The sequence below is a fragment of the Gymnoscopelus braueri genome (assembly GCF_963280865.1).
Source record: "Gymnoscopelus braueri genome assembly, chromosome: 24".
NCBI classification, from domain to species: domain Eukaryota; kingdom Metazoa; phylum Chordata; class Actinopteri; order Myctophiformes; family Myctophidae; genus Gymnoscopelus; species Gymnoscopelus braueri.
In genome coordinates this window covers 19,897,679-19,905,506 of record NC_137626.1, presented here as the reverse complement: position 1 = coordinate 19,905,506, position 7,828 = coordinate 19,897,679, and positions in this window count along the sequence as shown.

Below are 7,828 nucleotides of genomic sequence, written 5' to 3'. Positions count from 1 at the left end.
TTGAGATAAATGGATTTTACTGCATAAGCTCTTAAATATTCATCTATCATCCACCATTCATCTCCATTGCCACCCCCCCCCTCTCTCTCTCTCTCTCTCTCTCTCTCTCTCTCTCACAAGGGTCTTATCTGGAGTGTCTATTTAAAGGCCAGTCCACACCAATGCAACTTGCAACTCCTTGCAACTGCAACTCTTTGTAACCACTACTTGCAACCATTATCCCCACATGGCACCAGTGTGCAGCTGGTCAGTCCAGACCGCTGCAACGGTCTCTAAAACGGTTTTGTTGCAAGGAGTTGCGTTGATGTGGATTGGCCTTTACAGTGTACAAATTTACCCTCTGGTCCATTTCTTTATGTGACATGTTGTGAGCCTGTAGATCTCACTCATTTTCACCGTGTGACACACGACTGACTATAAATCAGGCATGGACATATTCACAATTTGGTAACTGTTGGGGGTCTGTTTCTTTATATTGACATAAGAGATTACATTATGTTGTAAGATATAATGATTTGCCTATAAAAAGGCGACATCTTTATAATCAGATTACTGTCAGTCCTACATGTAATCCCGTTAGTTTACCAATGTGGTGTTCGTTAAATTAATTTTACCGTTAAGGCAGAGAATGTAGCCTACATCTCAAGTTGATATGATACATTTTGATTGTGACAAAAGCAACAAAGTCAACGTCTCTGTCCTTCATTAAACGTCTCTTATTGCTCTTATGTCTTTAAGGCCATGTCCCTCCACTGGTGACAGTGACAGGGTGTGTGTGTGTTTGAGATGAGAATAGAGATCCTGTGAGAGTTGCCTGAAAGGTTAGCAGGCAGCATCGCAGATGAGGACCCTTCGCGCTGCAGCGCGCGCACACACACACACACACACACACACACACACACACACACACACACACACACACACACACGCACACGCACACGCACACGCACACGCACACGCACACGCACACACGCAATTCGGTGAGAGTACAAATAGATTCAAATGAATTTGGTTACATTTATGTCAAATTCACAAATGGAACATTCACCCACACAACAACAACACAAAAGCACAAACAGGCCATGCGCATACAAACACATGCACATGTTGTGTGTGCAAATACAAAAATCGCAAACACAGTGGTGGCTAATGACTGAAGATGTAATGTGTTATACGTGGGGAATTAACCTAACCATACAACATTATAACCACACTGCTCCAAAAGAACTTCACACACAAAAAAGTGACAACATATTGTAGAAGTAGATACTCACAGATTTCACATGCTGGACTCAAACTCTTCCATTTGTACGGTATTCCGCAGTCACAACGTGCACCAAATAATTCACATCCACTCAAGTGACAAGTGCGGTGACTTTTAAATGCTGTCGTGTGGTGGACAAGGTGAAGACTGGAGGGCTGGCAGCAGATGTTAACAGGACCCTCGAGGCTCTGTCTGTCTCCAGACAACCATCCTATCCTGCCATTTTAACCAAATGAGCCCTATAGCGTCACTATTCTGGGCAGGTCATAGTAGGTGAACATTCATCAAAAATATCATATCTACAAGCTCACAGCTCACATTGTGAGCTTGTAGATCTGTATCTGTATCCTCACACAGCAACTAGTAAGTAGTGTCTTTGTACTGAATATCCTGTCTGTCTGTAACTTTGTGTGGGTTGCTGCTGTTATCTGACCACGTCTCTCACGAGAAGAGACCTCAGGTCTCAATGAGATTACCTACCTTAATTAATAAAGGTTAAAAAAAATGAATTAAAAAGTGCTGTTGTCTGACTTCACGTACCACCTTAATTTAACTGAGATTGCATGGAACCAATTTTGTGTGGTTCAGTCTACAAGCGTTGCATCGCAATGCAATTCATATTTTCACTATTTTTCGGAAGTTTTTCAATCTCGCCACTGACAAATACCCCATATTACAATACAACTTAACACTAAAACTCATAAAGAAGAAATAAACTAAAACTAAGCCTTAGTTTTAAGGCTTACACCAAACCCACTTTGAAAACTAATCAAAACTAAACTGAAATTGAAAAAAAAAAGTCATAAAGAATAAAAAATGAAAAGAACTATAATTACCTTGGTGCTAGGTGGTGGTGGTGAACCCCAGCGTTCAGCAGACCTCCACACCTGCACTTTTCAGCAGGAGTTAATGAGGATTAAGAGTCATCACTCGCCTACCTCTCATTAGGCCTCTGAAGACATTCAAAAAGAGAGATCAATTATTTATCTGCATTAATAACTCTTCCATTATTAAATGATGTGTGTGTGTGTGTGTGTGTGTGTGTGTGTGTGTGTGTGTGTGTGTGTGTGTGTGTGTGTGTGTGTGTGTGTGTGTGTGTGTGTGTGTGTGTGTCTGTGTGTGTGTGTGTGTCTGTGTGTGTGTGTGTGTGTGTGTGTGTGTGTGTGTGTGTGTGTGTGTGTGTGTGTGTGTGTGTGTGTGTGTGTGTGTGTCAGAGATCACCCCTCCCTGACCTCAGATCCTCGTTGATTTATGGATGAGGCAGAAGAACCCTTCATCCATTATTACTGGAGAGACCCTGGAGCAGAGAGAGAGAGAGAGAGAGAGAGAGAGAGAGAGAGAGAGAGAGAGAGAGAGAGAGAGAGAGAGAGAGAGAGAGAGAGAGAGAGAGAGAGAGAGAGAGAGAGAGAGAGAGAGAGAGAGAGAGAGAGACAGAGAGACAGAGAGACAGAGAGACAGAGAGAGAGAGGTGGTGAGGCAGGCAGAGGGTATAAGAGTAATGGCTCATTTATACTTTGTCGTAGGACTACGTCGCTCACACATTCCCGTTGCGTTTTTCAGCTAAAAGTTCACTTATCTTTGTCTTACAGAGAAGTCTGAACCAAGCACAAGAGGGGGGGGGGGGTTGGGGGGAGAGAGAGAGAGAGAGAGAGAGAGAGAGAGAGAGAGAGAGAGAGAGAGAGAGAGAGACTTGCTGTCTGAATAATAATCTCTATTCAGAATGCAAAATCTCAGTTGGCTACCTAGCTGGCATATCAATGCTTGAGAGGGCTCATGGGAAAATGAAGGATTGTAGATACATAATTCCATAATTCTTTGTTGTTACAAGGATTCCATCAACAGTTGATTTGCCTCAACGCCAGCTGCTTCCTTAAGCACAGGGTGTCAGTTAATCACATGCAGGATACTGTGTGTGATTTAAAAAAACAGAGATGTGCCCTAAACTGTGCTGTAGACTATAATGTCTGCAGGTGGCAGACTGCCAGTTCATCTCAAGTCAACAGGGACCCAAAATGATTGGAACCTAAAAAGTATTAATCAGTGCACATAACAGAGACATCAAACGATGAATAAGAAAGACGCCCTCATCCACAGAGATGTGTGTTACAGTTTTGATCCAGATATATATCAGCCTATAGAGCGTTACAGATCTGTAAGGGTCCATGGCATTTGGAACCCTCTCAAGAAGAACCCCTGAGGGTCCCTGGACCCCACTTTGAAAAACAGTCCATCACAAGACATTGCTGACAAGAACTGATCTTCAAGCTAACAACACGTTACAATGCGACACGTTAGCTTGAAGATCAGTTCTGTCAGCAAGTGACACGTGTGACGTAGTATAGCCTATAAGTTATGCAGTAGAACAATGATGACAGATCATTGAGGATGGTGAGGCTTGTTGTCCAGAACCTGGAACATTCCTAAACCCATCAATTCATGACTTGAATTCTGCGTTATGTATGGCAGGGGTCGGCTTGTAAGATTGGCCAGGGGCCGATCTTTTTCTCATCCATTAGATTAGGCCAGAACAAAGTTAATGGCTAATTCAAGAACTGTAATATGTGACAGAAAGTCTTATATAAGTGTATTGCTATAAATGTTAATAAATAAAGATTTGTATGGTGTAGCTGCATACTGATAGAACTGTTTGTGTAATCATACGTTACTACATGTGCAGATTGAAATACGAGTAATCATAAGCTTGAATGTGAGGAGCTTTAGTTAATTAAAAAGTTCAAAAGGAACATTTTATCTGGAGACAGACTGCCATACTTCTTTTTGAACAGAGATAAACAAGAGAACAGGAGCTATTTGATTGTTCAAGGTCTCTTCAGAGAGAAACAACGCATTGTTTAAGACATGTAAACACATTTGTTTGTTTTTTAACGCAAGATATAATTTTCATTGATTTCATGATATTTAAAATGTTGAGAATCACTATATTAAGGTGATTGAGGTCTTTTCACATAAACTTCACAGGGTCCCACATTTCAGACAGAAATGTCCTACATTGGGAAACGCAGACTGTCTGAGATAACTTGGCTAAGTCTACAATTTCTTTCATGAGTTTGTTATCATGCTTTCTCTTTTGGCTTGATCCTGGTGATTCTGACGTGGTAGTAGGTAGGTCTACTGGATGTGGATTTGATGTATTCACTTCCTTTGCAAAACATGTCCCACATTAGGCTATTTCACCCAATATTCAGGTATTTTATATTTCTATTTCACCCCATATACAGGTATTTTATATTTCTATTTCACCCCATATACAGGTATTTTATATTTCTTTCTATTTCACCCCAGGTATTTTACCTTTCTTTCTTTCTGTCTTTCTTACTTTCTTTTTTCTCAAATAGGATTATTATAGACTATGCACAAATTTACAGAGGCCGTCTTTAAAATGTGTATTTATTTTGGGGGCAAATCCCCGGAATGACCTCAGTACAGTAATGACCATCTGAATTTAACTGGCTTCACTCTGACACCTAGTGGACAAGTGGAGTCTTTTAGCTGAATTAGGACCACTAATTACTAATAATCATACTTGAACTGGGGACCCCCCCACCCTGATAAGCACTTGGAATGTAGGAGTTGAGGCATAACATTCTGTTTGAATCGGTTACAGATATATTGTGAAAATAGCAGATCTACAAGCTCACAACGCCTTGCAACGTGAGGCGTTGTGAGCTTGTAGATTGGCTATTTTCAAAATGTTTGCGTCTTTCTTATATTATTTGACAATTTGGCCAATGTCTGACAATTCTTTATATCATAGTTTGTTGATTACTTTTGAATATGGTCTTTTTATGTATTTTCATTTCTTTTTGGTTTTAAAATCATGTGGGGAACCCACAGGTTGAGAACCACTGAGTTACATCATGGTTTGAATGAGCATCATCATCACTCACATTAGATGAATGTCTTACTAGAGTGGCACAAGGTATGGATGTGTGTCCGGGACCAGTTAGAGCTGGAGGACACAGAAGAAACCAGACTTTCCCAGATGTATTTAACTCTGTGGTCTGAAACATAAAAACATACATACAGCATGTCTTTAATACATATGTATATAACCAGTGGTGGAAAAAGTACTCACATTTTGTACTCAAGTAAAAGTATATTCTGCAATATAGAAATACTCTATTACAAGTAAAAGTCCGGAATTCAAAATGTACTTGAGTAAAAGTACAAAAGTATTGGTATCAAAATGTAATTAAAGTACCAAAAGTAGAAAGTAACCTCATTATGCAGAATGTCCCATTTCAAGTTTTCAAATGTATAACAATCTTTTGAAAATAGCAGATACAAGCTCACAATGCCATGGTGAGGCATTGTGAGCTTGTAGATCGGCTATTTTCAAATGGCAAAACGTTTATAGGACTGAAGTGGCTACTGTATGTTTGTAATAATAATCAAAATCTGTCAAAGTAACTAGTAACTAAAGTTTTCAAATAAGTGTAGTGAAGTAAAAGTATAATATTTGCCTCTGAGATGCAGTGAAAAAAAAAGTACTGAAAATTGGAAATACTCCAGTAAGTAAAAATACCTCAAAGTTGTATTTAAGTACAGTACTTGAGTAAATGTACTTGGTTACTTAACACCACTGTATATAACTCACTACAAATATAGTGAAAAGGACTAACGAGCATAAGACGTCAACATTGATCTGGCAAAACAACAACACAAACTGAACCAAACTCTCAATCAGTAGCAGCTGGTACACTAAGCTTAATGAAAATGAGTAATTAGGATCTAATGAATAAACAATGATCAGATAAGGATGTGTCAGATGTGCCCTTTCTAACAGTAATAGAATATGAGTTAATATTAGCCTACTAATTTAAAAAATTTGATTTTTAGTTCCCCATTATGAGAATAATTATAAGCACAATTAATGACACAATGAATAATAGCCTACTGTGTAGTGTTCAGCCAATTACAAACACAAGCCGCAAGATGTCACCCAAGATCCATATTCTTTCATTACAGTTAGGCTGGCCTTTGAAATGGTCACCAAAATTATAAAGAATTGTCTTTTTGAATATAGATTGAATGTCTCTAGACTGTATGCAAAGGTAATCTAAGTTTCTTTAACACATTTGAAGTATTATAATTGAGCAGCAAGTGGTATTAGCTGATATTTTAATAACAAGACTATAATGTAGAGATGATGGAGTATCAGTGTAGCTGGAAATGAAACCTGGTTTCCATGCAGCAGCTGTTGAGATGCCGATACAAAATGTGGAAAAGACACAAAATTGTTTATTTGACCACATCCAATAGTAGCCTACATTGGTTCTCAAAGTGGGGACCTCCAGGAGTCCTTGGGGGGTTCCAGGTGGTCTCCAGCAAAATGTGTTAATAAAGCAATCGTTTTAACCACTTTAACCTTTTATACTTTGGCTATTCAAAAATAGCACAAGCTCATATCGCGGCACCAAGTGCCACACTATGAGAAAATCGTGAACATTTGTGCAAACCTTTGAATAATATATTAAAGAAAATTAAATCGAACATTTGTGACTCACATCTTTGCTTCTAGGGGTCCCTGGATTTTTTTTTTCTTTTTAGATGGGGGTCCGTGGCCAAAATACATATCATTTTGGGGTCCTTGACATGAAAAAGTTTGAGAACCACTGCAATAGCAGGCTATCCCTTCATCCGCCGCTAGGTGTCAGCACAGTCCAATAGCGCTGTCCCGTTAAGAACAGGACACTGGAGAGACAGTTCATTTGTCTTTTACCGATGGAGACGCTCAGCTCAGGGTCTATGAATGGTTGTCCAACACCGGGGAAACCTCTGGTTTTACACATGAAGCAACGTTATCTTAGAATTAAATCCTGGAAATAGTAGACCCAATTATTGAATAACTAGGTGTACATTTATAGTTGCATTTAGGCTAAATAAATGCATTTGGGCTAAATGCAACCGACTAGGCCTACTGCCCTCCACAGACTCCAACACCGAAATGTCAATAGGTCATATAGCCTACAGTAGATCCTCTATTACATTTTTGAGATTTGAGATTATAATACCACACATGCAGAAATGTAACATTTTATATAATGTTTTGAGACCTATTTTCTCTCTATATAAGACTCAGGATTAACCCTTTGGCAGCCTGTTGTTCGATCAAATTGAAAGGTTTCTGGAAATTGTGGAAGCCCATTTTTCCTTTACCTTAAAATGTTTTACCTCCATTTCGTTTTGACAAAGGGCTTGTATCAATTCCTTCAAAGTTTTGCGATTTTTCGACGCTCTCCAACGATGCTATAATATTGTGATATGGTGCACGCAGTATAAGGCCTACATGACTCACACGAAAATATGCTAAATTAATTTCTAGACGCCTTGAAAATAATGGATTCTGATTCACCATTCGTAGACAGTCCTCAAAGAAATGAAAGGCCTGGTGTTTAATTTAAGCATGGATGGTATAGCCTGCGACCCACAGGCAGCTGTGTGTTTGTGTGTGTATGTATGTGTGTGTGTATGTATAGTGTGTGTGTGTGTGTGTGTGTGTGTGTGTGTGTGTGTGTGTGTGTGTGTGTGTGTGTGTGTGTG